Below are 16762 nucleotides of genomic sequence, written 5' to 3'. Positions count from 1 at the left end.
CTGACACAGACTGGAGCACAAACTAGCAACCCAAATATAAACCACCGCAGGGCTCTATACAGATGTTACAGACACATGCTGGTGTAGAAAGCCCTTTCTACCTGCTTTGGTTTTGCTGCTATTGTTATCTGTAATAGCAAGATAAAAGCTCGCTGAGGTTTACCACACTATTTTGTGTCCTTTATTTTGCTGTGTAGACATTTCCAAAGGCATTAAAGCCTTTGAGACTATAGCGGCCTGTAAAAGAGAACCATTTTCTAAGCCTGCCTGTCTAATGCAGGTAATCTACTGCATTCCTTCAAAGCAGTAAAGAAAATAGCAATGGGACTGAAATTGCCTGTAATTTTCCTCCTAGCATTTTGTAACCGGAGTATTACTATGTTATTTTACCTCTCTCTTTTATGTGGGGGCAGTTTCTGAGGCTTTGGGATCACATTTATTTAAAAAGTCTTTCTTTATATGCTTTAAAACTTCAGTATTACATCAAAGCTGGTAAAGCAGCTACCAAACACTTTAATACTAAGTTGTAAGTATTTCTTACCTTTACTAGTGTTTGTTCCTCTCCCCATCCCAACAAGCCAGTAAGGCAGTGGAATTGGGCAGTTTGACCTCATTCGCTACTTTTGCTGCTTGCTCATTTTAAAATCTACTATCAGCCAGGAATTTTTCTTACAAGTTCCCCCAGCTCCTGGTTCTCTGCATTCAAGCTGTCTTGTAGCAATTAACCAACTTATAAACACAGTAGGAATTACTACCAATAATGGGTCTAACCTAAAAAGATTGTAATCTCAAAGGGTTTTGTGGCTACTTCATGCCCTGCAAGTTCAACCTCAACAGCTTCCAGAGTTAACACATTAATTTCTGTAATGTGGTTTTGAGATATTGTTGGGTTGTTGGGATTTTTAACCTGCTTTATTGCTTTTGATTAAGCAATACATCTCCGAAGATGTTTTCAAAATGTGCAACATTGGTCCAGCTCAGCAACTACTAAGTGATAAATTTTTCATTGATTTTCACTATTTCATGCTTCTCTTTGTCTTGTATTCCCATGACAGTAAGCTGTAGATCTCAGAGGACAAAAAGTTAGTTCTGAAATATCAGCTACCTTATTGTTGCCTGCCATTGCGAAATGTTTACTTTTAGTTTTACTGGAATGTAATCTTCCTTTCCACTGAACACAACTTTTAAAAATGGGTTTATTTCCATTCAAGATCTGATATAAAACTTAATCTTTGTGCAAGGTTCCAATATGCTGAGTATGCACAGATGTTTGGAAAGAAGTACAAACACCTTTTATTCTGTATATCTTTTACCTTGTTTAACTGAACTATTTTTAAGATGGCATTCCTCAGGTTTCAGATACAAGGCAGACTTCAGGGTACAAGTGTCATGGTTCCTATGGGGTTAATGTCTAGTGACATCCCTGGGTACCCAGAAAATGGATTCAAGAGTTCAATCTGATGCTGTGCTTTTAATGAGAAATCTGATAATGAATAACAAAGCATTGGTCTACAAAAATGGGCTGGAACAGCATTAAACATCTCTGGTAGACAGGCCAGCATTATCAGCAAGCCTTGGGTGCAGGACACATGCAGGCATGTTGCCCTGTCCCCATATCCTGGCTATTGGCTCTCTGCTTATTAATTAAAAGGTACTTGAACTTGACCTTCACTCCCTCTCTGAGCATTTCAGAGGTCTGGATCATTGTCAGTCTCTATCCCCTGCTGTTTTCAAAAGCAGAGCCAGCAGTGGGGAGAAAATGAATGCCACGAAATGCATGCACTTGCTCATGGCCTTAACAAATTCACCAACCCCAACCCCCCAAAGCTGGTTACCATTAGGCTTCCCTGCTGCTGAGTTGGCAATTTCTGAGCCCCAGTTAAGACTGCAGAGCTTACCTGTGGCTGTAATAGAGACCAGGACTGGTCTGTGAAGCAGTCAGGTCTTTGGACTGCCCCTAACACAATAGGGCTCCAGGGGAGGTCTGAACAGTTGCCACAGTGCATAGGACTCATGATAATTATAAAGGTTGACCGGGGCTTGCATCCAGTCTGTGTTCTAATGAGAGATAAGAGGTTACATTCATCAACAGGACAACAGCCCCTACCTTTATTAACGAATCATCGTTTGTCTCTGCTCATATGGGAAACAGCATTCTAGCAACAGTCATTGGATTGGTTTACTCAAGAAACCTTTCATTTTTCAAGAGGGCGTCTGTTCATGTTAATTATTTTCACAGCTGGGATGGAAGTATATAGCTCTTAAATTCCTTTTACAATCCAGAGTCAGCAAATGCCAATAGTTGTCAAGTAAATTTAGACTGAAGACCTCCTTATTCATAAAATAACAAGTATAGTCGCTTCCTTATTTTTTTCTTCTTCCCTGAATGTTTAGTGCTGTAAAAGATTGGATAAAAATATATAAGCTCTTATGGAAGCAGACTGGAACCAATGCCTTATTCCTTCAGCTGAATGACCACATTAGTGGATGACAGAGAGGTGCTTTCTTGCTTGTTCTCTCTCTCTGGTGCTCTGAAACTTGTTTCTTTTCTGTTCTATCACTTTGCTTTGACAGAAGATGCAGGGAATGCCCTGTCTCCATAGAAGTATGCAGTCCAGTGGCTGGAGGAGACTCCTGGAGGAGGCAAGATATGTCTTTGAATGATCTTAGGCTGAGGAGAGTACTGAGTGTACGTCTCCTGTTTTCTAGATGAGCACTTCAACCTCTAAGCACTCATAGGCAGTGATAGGCAGTCTCCATCACTGCTCTCTGAAGGGAAAAAAATGCGCTGAACATCTGTACTCAAAAGAATCAACCTGTGTCGCTGAGCATCACTATACCTAAGTGTCTTAGTAAAGCTGGGTCTAAGAAACTTCACAGCATCAGTGTTCATGCAACCCAGATCATCATGCGACCCTACATCTTTTTGGACATGACAAATAGACTGGTTGGGTATAAAAGTATCATCCTTCCTACATACTCTGGCTGGTAGCAAAGTCCCTGTGAAGCTCTGTGGGCCACAGACAGTCCTATGGAGGTCCTTCTGAAGCTGTTTTGGCCATCACCCAGGGGAGGAGCACCACTGACACAACATGGCGGGCAAAGCCTCCAGGCTTTTTAACTCATCCTTGATCCAACAGTCAATAGGTGTCTCTGCCAAGTTGCTAAAGTTAATCTCTGCTAGGGAATGATGAGACTTCACTCCCAGAAAGCTCCCTCAACTTTCACCCTTTGCCAGCACAATCTGGCCTCACTTGCCTACTGAAAGCACCTGCACATTTTTTTGCAAGCCACCAGTTTACTAACAATGCATCACACGTTGGTAGTGCTTTTCATCCACCCACATTAGATCACTTGATGATGATGGGAAACACTATTGCCTCGTTCCAGAGATGGGGAAAATGAGGAACCAGGCAATTCAGCTTGTTTTTGATATAATCCAGAACTGGAAGTAATACAGCATTACAGCAAACAGCTAGGTGTACGATTCAGTATTTATGGTCCATTGGAGAGGGTTAACTACATGTTTTATAGCTAGGTGAACAGCAGAGTATGTTTTAGAGATGCACATTCTGTGGCCACAATTTATACACCCTGAAATATCTATCAGCAGACTTGGAGGATAAAAACGGAGAAAGGAGAGGAAGAAAAATAGGAAAGTAGCTTCTTGAACTGTGCATAAAGTTCTTGATTTTTTTCTGCAATTAGGAAATCAGCTACGTGTACCTTTTTTTTTTTTCCTAATAATATTTTTGTGTACAGTATGTTTCCTCTTGGTAAAACTGACTGAATACTGGGGACTCCAAAAAGCAAGTGTGTAGAAAGGCAACAGGAAGAGGCTGAAGAAACCTCCCTGAGCAATGGGGCTGATCCAGGAGCTCATATGGTTCTTGTATCTGTGGTCTTGTTTGGGTTTTCTTGCAGAGCCCCACTAATCTTACTCTGTCTCTCACAAAAAAAACAGTATGTATCACAAAAATACAGCCTGCTAGTTCTTGATACAGCACATATTGCTTCCATTTGTCTCTTTGAAACATATTGTATATCTTTACTGCAGTTTGTTTTCTCCATGGGCTGAAGTATGTCTGAGCTCAGAGAAGCTTGCCTTAGTTGTGACTACAGCGTATGCCAGTTGGGTCTGCTCTTTCTTCCCAAAGGGCTACAAGGCAGGACAAGTCAGCTGAATTTGGCAGGCAAACAAAAGCCGTTCGGCGACTGTAAGAAAAACAACTGCTCCATGGTTTGGAAGCTGTTGCTGGATCACATGATAAATCAGAGTGTGTCCCTTACTACTTCACAACAGCTCTGCTTCTGAGAGCACAGCCTTGCAGCGAGGCCAAAACCAAGCCTGGTAGCATATGGATTTTCATCTTGTAATAACAGCTTCATTTTCTATACACGAAGTATATGTCCTCCAGTAACACGCGATGAAATGTAAATTGTACGTGTTCTGTATCCAGTCTTGTTGCCTGCGCTGGCAGTCTCTCCCTGGAAGCCTCAACAGTCCTGCACACTTATGTTTTCTCATACATCCTCTGACAAAGTCATACTTGAAGCCACATATTCCACCTACAGGCAACCAGCAGTTTCTTGCATGATGACAGACCTTTATGGCAATTAGCCAGGGGAAAATATGTGAAAAGACGTTGAGGGGAAAAAAATAACAAACCAGAGAAAACCCTCATGAAAAAGAACAGACTAACTTGTCCTGAGACCCAGGGCTTCCTGAACTCAGACCCAGGCCATCTCATCCCTCGTGCAGCATCACTGCTGTGTGCCAGTGGCCCTACCACCGGTGAGACCGTAAGCCGGTGCACACCCAAACCTGGAGCCGGCTCTGCTCTCCTCTCAGCATCTCTGGGGTAGCAGCCAGCAGCTGTCTCAGGTGTCCCGTCAGCACTGGCCGGGGGCGGGGGAGGCTCTGGCTTCTTGCCCGGCAAGCCCTCAGATGCAAGGGTGGACTGGCACGGAAGCCTGCAGGAACACCGCCAACACAGGGGCCGTGATTTCGGCTTGAGATGCCAAAAGCTTGAGGCATGGGGCGGGCAAACAGGTGCCAGGGCTGGGCTTGGCTTATGAGTTTGTATGGGACAGGAAGGTGGTGGTGGAGGAAGACATGGAGTCTGGTTGGACTTGGCTTCGTGTTAGGGTGGATGGTACAAGGGTGGAGCAAAGGGATTGGGACACACTTTGTCCTGAGGTGTGATGGCAGGCAGGCCCGTGATCACTGCTGTTTGAAGTGTCCACTGTCTCTTTACATCTTGGTACCTACTGCTGTCAGTGGTGGCAAACATGTTAACTTTGAGTACCTCAGATCTAGGGAGGCATTCACCTCCTGGAGGCCCTGAGCCAAAGCCACCAAGCTCTGGAAACCCTAGTGATGCCATTGAGTTTTGGATGTGGCCGTGTGCTGCGACTGGGCTGAATGGAGAAAAGAGAAATGTTTCTGACCTCTTCTAGTCTCCCTGTTCCACCTTCAGCTGCCCATATACCTCTCTGCTCAGGGCAACAGCTAATCTGTTCTCTGAGAAAGGTGAATTGTGTCTGCATTTCCTTCTGCTGCTTCGGCTGCGGGAGTCAACAGCCACGAGCAGAGCTGGGAGGTGGGGCTGGCAGCATGGCTCGTCTCTCAGCATATGAATGTTGCTGCATAGGATTGCTGTAGCTCTTGGTGAGTGACGAAACTCTGAGGATGTAACAACTGAAGCAACTACCTGCAGAACACAGTGGTATGGCTCTGTTTAAGAAACCTACACATTACGGACTGCAAAATCTTAGAGGGTGAATGCATTCTTCCCAGACCCTTCACTTTCTGGTGTACTACCACAGGCTCTGTAGCCAGCCTGCCCGCAGTGTCTGTCTCTTCACTTTCACTTCTGTTGCAGAATTTGTTTTCCATTCTCTACTTGTTGCATGCTTTTTTTCTCATATTTGAAGAGCTTTTCCCTGAAAATATGTTGGGCACTTTTTCAAGTTCAAGTGGAACTACAAGCCTGAAACACAAACCAAGACTCAAATAATTTGCCTTTGTATTTTATTTAAAAGAATAAGACATGATAAATAAAATATCCTTGCTTAGTACTACTAGCCAGCTAAAGGACAGTCTGTCCTAGTGTTAGGAAAAATTGTAAGCTAACTTGGCATAGAAGAGCTGCTGTACAGCCTCCAGAGTCTTGAAAAAATTGCTTCTTTCTGTAAAGGCAATCTCTTATTATAACTCTGAACAAAGGTTTCTACTTCTGCAAATGATTTGCTAGTTAAAGAAAGTAGAACATTCATTAATAAATGTAAATGTTGGTTTAGAAAATACTGTATGAGTAGAGATACAGAAAATTATGCTCTATTGTAGCCTCAGCCGGTTGTTCTTTTTTCCCCCAGAATATTTTTACTGAGCACTGACTTTTTTTCAGTTTTTATCTTAGAGTTAATTATAACATCACAATCTGTCCCAAATCAGTAACAATGTAGTTGTGCTGCTTGCTGAGCAGACAGGAGAATGAATTGCAACTTCATTTCTTTCATAGCTGATTCATACACCAGAACAGAATGAATCTTTTATGTACAACTGCCTTTTGAAAGAATACATATCTTGAAACAGCTGAGATTGCAGTTACTGCTCAGATACAAGTGAAAAACATTCTAGTTACGTGTTAATGTTTTATTCATGGCTGCATGAAATATTAATGCAAAATACTCATACTTCTCAGTTAGAAATCCTATTATCAGTTTGTGATGTTTCAGCTATTTCAGATGCCAAGATGTGAGAGAATGTGTGATTCTAAGCAGTGAGTCAGCTGTTGTCTACATCTACAGCTAAGTAATAAGGCTGGAATAACATCTCATTTGACTGGTTCTCCTAATTATTTTTGTGCAAAACCTATTCCCTTTCATGCCCACAGGAATTTGGGGGAGATGCTGACAATAACTACCAGGGAGAATTACTATTGTTTGTAGTCAGATGTGCAGGTACAGTGATTCTTTGTCTAATACACAATAAAAACCCAATGCACATTACATTTCCACATTGTCTAATTTTCCAGTAGCAGACTGTAGTTGGAATTGCTCTTAAGCCTGACTTATCATGAAATTTTTTTTCTATATGCTCTTAGGAAGAATATAGCTAGCTTTATAGCTAGCTTTATAGCTAGCTTAATGAGGATTCTCGATATTCATTTCAGCAATTTGAAATCATGTCTTAAGTTACAAACCAGTCTTGGTCAGAATTCTATTTCAAATTAAAAGAAACAATCTGTTTTACAAATGCAACTGTGAAAAAGCATAAAATTTCCCAGACTTTCTACATACTGTTTTTTTGCTCAACTTCAGACTATGGGAACTCATTTTGTATTGAATAATTCTATTCCTATACTGTAAAAATTATCATGAACTTTGTTACTAGTATCAACAGAGGTGGAACCAAACCTGTAGCAAAATACATACTGCATCAGTAGTACAGCAGCATATAATGGAGTGTTTTCTTGCATACTTTAATAATTAAAGGGTAGTACTTTGCATTTAAATGCCCCTTCCTCTTAAATTTAAAGTGCAGTGTATTTCAAGTTGACGTTTAATGAAGACTATATCTCCGGTCCCCCTTTGCCAGTTAACATAAGAAGGTAGAGAAGTCCTAAGGTCAGAGGGAGCCCACGGGTAGCTAAGTCACACTGAAGCCATTGCTCTGCAACCTGCTCCAAGCACAGGAAAGCACCCCTGAAAAAAAGCATTGGGAGTTGTCATTAGGTCTAAGCAGAAGCAACATGGAAATGAGGATGAGCCATTTGTTGTTTAGGTTATATTGCAGGGTATTTTATGTTTTGTAACAGCAAAACCAAGCCCAGTCCTACTTCCTAAATGGTGGCTTGTCCACTGATGAGAGCCTTGGAAGACGCCAGTCACCTGCTGGTATGTGGAAGGCTGCCTCTAGTCCAAGATGTCCATCCCATCTGGACAGGGGCAACCGCCGCGCTGTATTCGCATCCCTTCCACAGCTGTCCTGTAACAGCGTGACTCCCTGGACAGCAGGAATCAAGGAAAGCTCATGTTAAACCTACTTGCAACAGGGCCAGATAGGAAGTCCCTCCACCTTTAGCCAGCTGGCTTCCTCCCTTGTCCTCATGTCCGTCCCTCTCAGCAAACCTGCCACCCCAGCGTGCACCCAGGAGAGGGCCCTTTCTCGGTGGAAGTAGTTTAAGCACAGGTTCTCCTTCACATTTTCACCTATATCTGACTAGCATTAATAGTGACGGGCTTTATTTTGGACAGTGTGAAAAAAACTTCCTCTCAGGATGTAGTTTCAACCCATCTTGAACTACAAATGATTCCTAGGCAGCTGGATAAAACTCACCCTGAACAACGGTGCACCAGAGCACGAAGCACACAGGCACAGCCTGTCTGAGGATCTTACCACTACAGCTTTTAGCTAGAAGCTAAGAAGTAAGTTGTTCTCTGTTAGTATTTTCCTTTTTTGGTGGTGATTTCTGTAGTTCATTCTGTCAGAAAACATGAGTAATGAGATTTTTTTTTTTTGTTTGCTTGTCTGTTTTTGAGAATTCAGTGAGACTGTGTTAAAGGTACTTCATAGTTCAGCCACAGAACCCATCTCCAGGACATTTTGGGCAAATGAGAGTATTTGTTTTCGAAGTTCCTGAATTTTCTAGGGAGAAGGGAAAAGTGCTCTGGCGTACCATAAGAAATGAGTGGAAATGCCTTGCTCCTATCTGGAACTGATGGTTTCCTTTTCTTCCTATTAATAAGATGGCATTAAACCTTAAAATGTGCAATTGAACACACTGCAGCGGCAGTGTCCCCTTCAACTTTGCAGGCAGTGCAATAGCCCTGAATCCTGCTGGTGGGGGAGGCCCTGCCAGGGGTGAAGAGAGGAGGAAAGCTGGTGGCTGGCGGGACCAGGGCCCCATTTCCTTCCTTGCCTGGGGTCCCATTCCAGCCATACCACGCCACAGCGCTGCAGGTAGCACAGGGCAAATAATTCTGGGCTCTGAGCAAGAAAGCAAATATAAAAATGACCATGAAAATTGCCCAACCGGTTAAAACTGGTTCCAGCCGGGAACTGAAGTCCTACCTTGAAATACTTAAATCCCATTTGGACAGCATAGATCTACATTCCAGATGAAGAATTAATGGCTTTCACACAATATCCTCAGCAGAGATGCCCCAGCATACCAACCTCTGTGTTTTTGGTAGATGGAATTTGTAATTCCTCCAGGACCTGCATTCTTCTAAGCGTTACTTCTATTTTTGGGCTACTTGCTTTATTTAGAAAAAAAACTGTGCCCTTGTCAAACTGTAGAGACTATATGAATCTTCTATACAATAACACTAAACTATCCTTCTCTGTTACGGTGCAGTTCATCATCACAAAGGGATTTATAGAAAACAAACATAGCTGACAGAGTCTGCTCTTAAGCTTCCTGTGTTTAATCCTTGTGCATGTTTAGCCAGCTGAACAGTGTAATGTCGAAAAATGGATTGTTATTAAAATGTTGGGTGCTGTAGTAGCTCCAAAGTCTCACTTTTTTGCTAATAAAAATGAATGCTATTCCTCTGATAATTTTTGGCTGCCTATCTATATAGTCACCTATCTGCATAATAATTGTGTGAATGCTAATGATGATCCTGAAACTTTGATGAATATTTTTTTTTAAGGCTGTTAAAGCAGCGCTTGCTCATTTAAATGCCTTAAATCACATCCTTCACAAAGCATCACCCATGGGTTGGGTCTAGCCTCAGTCAAAACAAACTGTAGAAATTTACGATACAGAAACACAGTGAAGCAAAATATAAACAGCTTCTTGTAGCCTGCATATCTATGTAGCTATATAGCTTACTAATAGTGTTTCCCAAGGGGGAATAATTTACTTCTCAATTTTCCCCATTACCTTTTTATTGCTCATCTAGCTTGTATTATCGACAAAATGTTTTGGATCACCTGGTTTCTTATGGAAATCTCTACAGTGGCAGGCTTTTTAAAAAACTGTTACTTACAAATTGTTGACAATAATTGCAGTTTTAAAATGGCATGTGGATCCAGTTCCTACAGAAAGGCAGTAGGAGTGGAGCACCTAGTTCCTTTAGGCATTTAAGGTCTGAAAAACCCACTCATAAAGAAAACCATTTGACAAGCTGCTCCTTGCTCTAAGGAGCTCTCCTCTATGGTCCCTCTTGTGTGAGCTGGCAGCAGGTGACTACCATCTCCCCTCACAGGCACCATTCGCCAGGGTAAACAAGCCTGTCTTTCCTCCTCCCTTCTTGTAAAATTGCCATTTCTTCCCTTGATTGTCCTCATAGCCCCTCGCTGCACCAGTTACACCTGCAGCATGAGAAGATCTGTGCCTGGTGCTCCTGGGGAGCTTTCAGCCACCCCACCACCCTTCCCTGCCAGGTGGCTGGCCTAACACGCCCTCCTGTCACGCTTGCTTCATGTATGTTCAGGTTCCCTCTTTTCTCCCCAGTTTCAAGGGAGCCCTTGGCCCCAGGTCTGCGACATTTACAGAAGCAAGCTCAGACACCTGGTCTAGTGTGTAGACAGAGATGTGGCTCTCTTAGTCTTCCCGTCAAAGTTGTTCCACTGCCCTAAGGGATTTGATGTTCATTCAGGTAAAGAGAGAGAAAGACTCCTTCCTGGTGGTTCCACTGCTCCTCTCAGTAATTTCAAGGCTACAGTCCCTGCTTCAATGCGGTGTGTCTATGTGACTTTGCTACAGCATATTTGGGTGTACAAAGCACTGAGGTGTTTCAAGATGAGGTAGCAATGGAAAGGAGTTGGAAAGCAGTTTAAGTGGGAGGTACATGCCAGACTTAGGCAGCCTAGTTGACTTAGAGTTTGAACTTTTCATGTGTATCTTTGCTATACACCATGACAAGCCTATAAAGGCGTTTTAGTAATTCCTGTACTAAGGGAATACTTCCTGTGTTGCACCATGGGCTGATTAACTGAGGATTTAAAAGAAATGCTGAATAACATCCAGATCTTCAAGTATATTTAGGTGCTCTGTTCCCATGGGCAAATAGAAGACAGACGGCCAGTATGACAGGAGACAGTGTAGTGGTATGATATTATGCAATTAAGGCTGTAAGAAAATGCATAGGCATGTGGGAGGACGAGTTAAGGTTGCCCAGGCAATCTTATTTCTGGCATTTCCTATATTTTCTGCATTTGACTTTGCAACCTACACCTTCACTCATCATAAATTTCTGTTGTAGTATGTAGGCACGTCTTGAATTTACATCCTCCTTGATAAAGAAGTTGTATTAGAAATGTAAAGCTTTCAGTATCTTCCCACTTCAGAATAAGGTCAGCTCAAGACATGTTCAATGAGGGTTTGTGCCATCTTGGCTGACGTCCCTGAGCAGAACATGTGCACCCTGGGCCTCCCACTGTCAGAGCTCCAGGGCCAGTCACTGCATGCCCAGAGGTGACAGCTGAAATCTGGAGAGGTGGTAACCGAAACACTGCCTTCCCTGTCTGTAGTTTCAGGGATGCCACTTCTGTGTGATGACTCCAAGAAGATAAAGGAGCTGCAGAGGTTAGACTTGCAGATGGTATCTGCAAAAAGCTCTTCATTTGCTTAGCAACTGAGAGAAGCTGTACCAGCCCCAGAGCTCCTCTGACGGTGCAAGCATTGTCCTACGGTTTCCCTGGCACAGGAAGACTTGTCAGTGAGCTTTCCTAACGCAGCCCAGGCGTTAGCCCCTTGACAAACTGAGTCTGTTGTAACACAAGGTGAGATTTAGAGAGGCCAGCAATAGCACTTTAATGCCACAGTTTTGAGAGGGCTTAATATAGATCTAGAGGCATTCCTAAAATGGAAAACAAAAATTCTGCTAAGTTCTCTCATATACATTTTTGAATGAAGCATTAAAGCTTGCATTAATTCAAGAGACTCTGTCATCAGGGCTTTTCCCCCCCACACCCCTCTTCAGATCAGACCAGCATTCTGTGTGCAGAACAACTGCTTGTGCTGTGGGGACACAAACCGGCACAAAAAAAACACTGGCAGCAGATGGGCAGCCCTGAACAGAAAAGAAAACCTCAAGCTTTTCACTTCTTGGATTAGAGTTCGGGAGTGTTACATAAGGAGGAAATGGGGAAAAAACCGCAAGCTTAAGAGAAGATAAAATCTGATTAAAATGCAGACTAATATAATTGCAGAACATTACTCAGGCTTTCTTGTGGAGAGAGAAAAATGTCTGCTATTGTGCTGCTATAGAAACCACGTAGGCTCTGTGGGCAGATGAGGGTGCAAGGAGCATGTCCCTCCCTCCTGCCCCCGCCCCCTTCTCTGCCCTGGAATGAAGATCCTATCTTACACGGTAAGCTTGGCCTTCACTGGCCAGGAGATCTCTCCCAGTACAGAGAGAACTGTTTTCCTCTTTATGTAGTTTCTTTCAGTGTCTCTTTCCCTTCCCTCTTTTGTTTTGCTTTTGGAAGGTGATGCAGGGCTGTGTCAGAGGAGGAGGTAAACTCCGGTCTTCTCAGGCTTTTCACAGGGGTTGGTGGACTTAGCTCTGTGTCTTGGGAGCATGGGACATATGTACTGTGCCATGAACAGAGAGCTTTCTTATATTTACTGTTATTAAAAAGTGAATTCACAGTGCTTTGAAAAGTAAATACTCATCTGGATGAGCAGATGTTGTCCATGTTTCTGAACACCGCGTCCACATCACTTGTTTCTCTGAAGACACGTGTTAGAATTTAATCACCAAAGTACTAGATAACAAAGTAAGGTTCATTCCCTGGCTGTTGATAGAAGTGTCTTTAAGGAAGGTGTAAGCTGCATGTAAACTTACCCTCTGAACAGTGGCACAAAATAAACTACAGAAATGCAGCCCTGAAATGTGTATTCACACCAGCTCTGGCCCGTGACCATCCAGGCTAAGACCTTGTCTCTGACAGCAGTCACTTTTGCATAGCTGAGAGGAAAACATAAGAAATCTTGTCTTAAAAAGGCTGATGGAGGAGAAAGCCTGTCCACACTGTGTTAGAGCTCTTCCTGGTTCATAATACTCAGACACTGGTGCAAAATTTGAGGAGAATAATTTACTGCTGCTTATGAATTTTATGACAGCATGAAGTGCTGCAAAAATGCATTTTCTCATACTTTATAAATGCACCCTCCATCTTTGTACAGTGATAATTTCAATTTTTGTCCCAGGGCCTTCCTCCATCAGTTGACTCAGTGGCTCAATTACGTATTTTACAAGAAGGTATTTTGTACCTCAGTTTTTCCAGAAGTTCCACCTTTCCATCTGGCTGATTGCTTTGCTTTCGGTGTTCTGAGACAGAGGGAGAATATCTCATTCTCCAGCTATTTTAGCACTTTCATCAAGTCTCTAATCAATAATCTCCTTTATAAAACCGGTTTATTGAGGCATCGTCTCATTTCTGTCACCCTTTCCCATTTCCCCTTTCCAACCATATCCCTTTACGTGTTGGAGACACCACTGCTGCACGCATCACTGTATGTTTAGGCCTAAATATTTATTTATGGAATAGTGTTAGAACATTCTCCGTAGGCCTCTAGAAGGGATCTCTTGGTCACCCAATCTCATTGCCAATGCAGTCAACCACACCATGCAATCTCTTCTATAAACTCCTCCAGATCCATTTAGAAGCAGTTAGAATTGATTTTGCTCCTGCCACTCTTGCTGGAGGGCTGTTCGGTGTCTTGCTACTCCAACTGCAGACTTGAGCTTATATCCACTTGTTCTCATGATGACATTGGCCCTCAGCTTTAACTTTCCTGGCACCCCCATTTCCCAAGCCCCACTTTGTTTTGTCAAGCTGAATACACTGGGTATTTTTATCCTCCTCTGAAATGGGCTGTCCAGTCCCTGATCACCATAGCGGTTTTTGTCCATACTTGTTCCGCTTCGATTTACTCTTGACTGGCCAACAGAATCACACATTATACTGCAGATCTTCTCTGAAATGACTTATCTGACATTGCTGGGTTTACATTTCCCATTTTTACGTAGCCCCCTACTCATCTTGTGATTAACTAGCCTTTCTTTTCCAAGTGCTGACCTCATAGTCAATGGAAGAAATTTTTTGATTAATTGCAGATTCATCTCTGCATGTCATTAGTATGTTCATATTTAATTAGATTTTCATCAATCCAGTTTTAAGAGGCATGCTGTTTCTGCAATACACTATTCCCACCCTTGTTTGAACTGGTCTCCCAGCTTTGCCAGCAGCAGATTTCATTAGCACATTCGTGTTCTCAGTGCCACCACTGTCATGCAAATGTGAAGGATGACAGGAGCCTTGGTGAATCCCAAGGAGCAGCCTTCCTTCAGCCTGACACTTCCCATACAAAACACACCCCTGACATTGTCTCCTGATTCCCACATTCTTCTGCTTAAATAGCTGCTTCCTGTCTGGACAGTATCAGGTATTATTGACCCCAAATAGATTACATCTGCCTCATTTCCTCTCTTCAAGGAAAAGGGAAACAAAGCTGTATCAGGGAAAGATATCATGCAGAAGCAACACCTCATGTAATCGCATACTTCATCTTATCCCATTTATTCCCTTATCTTTATTCTTTCCTTCAAATTTTCTCCAAATTATTGTAAATAATTTCCCTCCCTTTCTTTAATGCAAGTATTCCAGAATGATTCGAGCGCTACAGTAAAACTTCTTGCACCTTTCACCCTCATCTTCACACACTTGGCCTGTCTGCACTCTGGACGAGTTCATTTGTTTGTCCCCTGTGCAGTAATTACCCGTGATTTTCTTCCTGTTACGTGTCTTCTTTCTGCCCCCATCTTGCACATAATCATCTTTATTAAAAGTGGAAGCAAAATGCTTATTGGTTTTGTAAATATTTCCAGACTTCCTTCAGTCTATATACCCTTCTCACTGCATGACAGCACTGTATCTTTTTCCCTGGTTGAAGTAACTGCTTCTAGCTGCCATTGCTTACCTCCTTTATTTCCTCATCTCGAAGATAAACTTTCCTAGGAGAGTGATCCCCGTCACTGCTACCTGTAGGTTTTGTTTCCAGTGACTGTAGTTACCAAGCTGCCAGGAGATCTTCTGTGAAACCCTTCCCCTTTGCTTAAGACTCCATGTCCAGATCATTTCTGCTGCTCAGGTGTGAAGAAATCCAATCTTTCCTTTGTGTCCTTGAGTCCTTCAGGCCTGTTGACTTTTTTTCTAATTAGGTCTCTCACTCTTTCTTCTTTTGACTTAGAATGCCTTTTTATAAACCTATGTTTTACCCATCTATTTATTTTAAACTGCAGCTATCAAACAATTTTTTCCCCCTGATGACCTTAGTAGCTTTACAATATACTCACTAGTTACAAAGCGAAACCACCACCATCTCTTGTTGGTCTGGTGGCCGGCAGAGAGCCGTTCCTCTGTTGCCCACCGCACTGCTCAGCCCCGGGCATCGTTCACAGCATCTGCACTCACCTTTGTACCTAGGAAAGCAGCAGCTACAGTGGGAGCAGCAATTCGTTTCATGATATTCCAAGTATCTTTTTTCGATATGCAAACACAGGTTTGCAGCTTATGGGAAGCTCTGCACAAGCACGTGTTTGCTGCAGTGGTGACCGTCTTTGGCTGATGCCACCATCAGGCTCCCGGTTCTACTCCTGACTCTTAACACTCGCCCTGCTGTGGTTTTGAGCCAAACGCTTTGGGTCTATTCCTTCTTTTTGCATAATTGTCACTCAGTGTTATTATCCAGCGGCCTGTACTATCAGGTCTGTCTTTCCTGGATACGGGAGAGTGATTCTATCCTGCTGTGTCACCTCTCTCCCAGTGAGCTTTGTTCCATGCACAGGCAGGTTTTATTCCTCCATTTTGCTGCTCAGGCTCCTTGCTTATGCCGGCAAGTTTCAAGTGCTTCACATTGACCACTCCCTGCTCCCAGGTTGGTACAGTCCTCTCTTCCCACCCACCTCTCATTTATATTTCTCCTCCCTTGCCATCATCTTCTGTTGTTTCTTTAACCATTGTCAAATCCATGTTTTACTCAATTTTTTTCCTATCTCTGCGTACCACAACCGAGCTGAGAGGGTGCAGACCTCTCCCAGCCTCGTCCCTTGGTTTCAATTCTCTTCTCTGAAGTTGCTGCAGAGGGAAGGGAAGGGAAAAGGGAAAGGGGAAGGGAAAAAGGAAGGGGAAAGGGGAAAGAGAAGGGGAAGGGGAAAGAGAAGGGGAAGGGGAAAGAGAAGGGGAAGGGGAAAGAGAAGGGGAAGGGGAAAGAGAAGGGGAAGGGGAAAGAGAAGGGGAAGGGGAAAGAGACGGGGAAGGGGAAAGAGACGGGGAAGGGGAAAGAGACGGGGAAGGGGAAAGAGACGGGGAAGGGGAAAGAGACGGGGAAGGGGAAAGAGACGGGGAAGGGGAAAGAGAAGGGGAAGGGGAAAGAGAAAGGGAAGGGGAAAGAGAAAGGGAAGGGGAAAGAGAAGGGGAAGGGGAAAGAGAAGGGGAAGCGAAAGGGAAGGGGAAGCGAAAGGGAAGGGGAAGCGAAAGGGAAGGGGAAAGGGAAGGGGAAGAGGTGCCCGGAGGCGGATGGAGGTGCGGGTGTGCACCGACTGACGCCTGCCCCGGCATAGCAGTGGGACCGATGTGCCCCCGGCGGGGTGAGAACCAGACCAGATCCTTTACGCCGTGCTGGGTACGCTGGAGCCTACCTGGTGGGGCTCAGACGTAACCCCAGCGCCCAGACCTCCGGAAACGCTCGGTCGGCTGCCGTTCAGCGCTGGGGGTGGGTGACACCCGGGGACCGTC

The sequence above is a fragment of the Leptosomus discolor genome, chromosome 4, assembly GCF_034619465.1.
Source record: "Leptosomus discolor isolate bLepDis1 chromosome 4, bLepDis1.hap2, whole genome shotgun sequence".
NCBI lineage: Eukaryota > Metazoa > Chordata > Aves > Leptosomiformes > Leptosomidae > Leptosomus > Leptosomus discolor.
The sequence above is the reverse complement of the archived record's forward strand: the minus strand, read 5'-3'. Positions refer to the sequence as shown.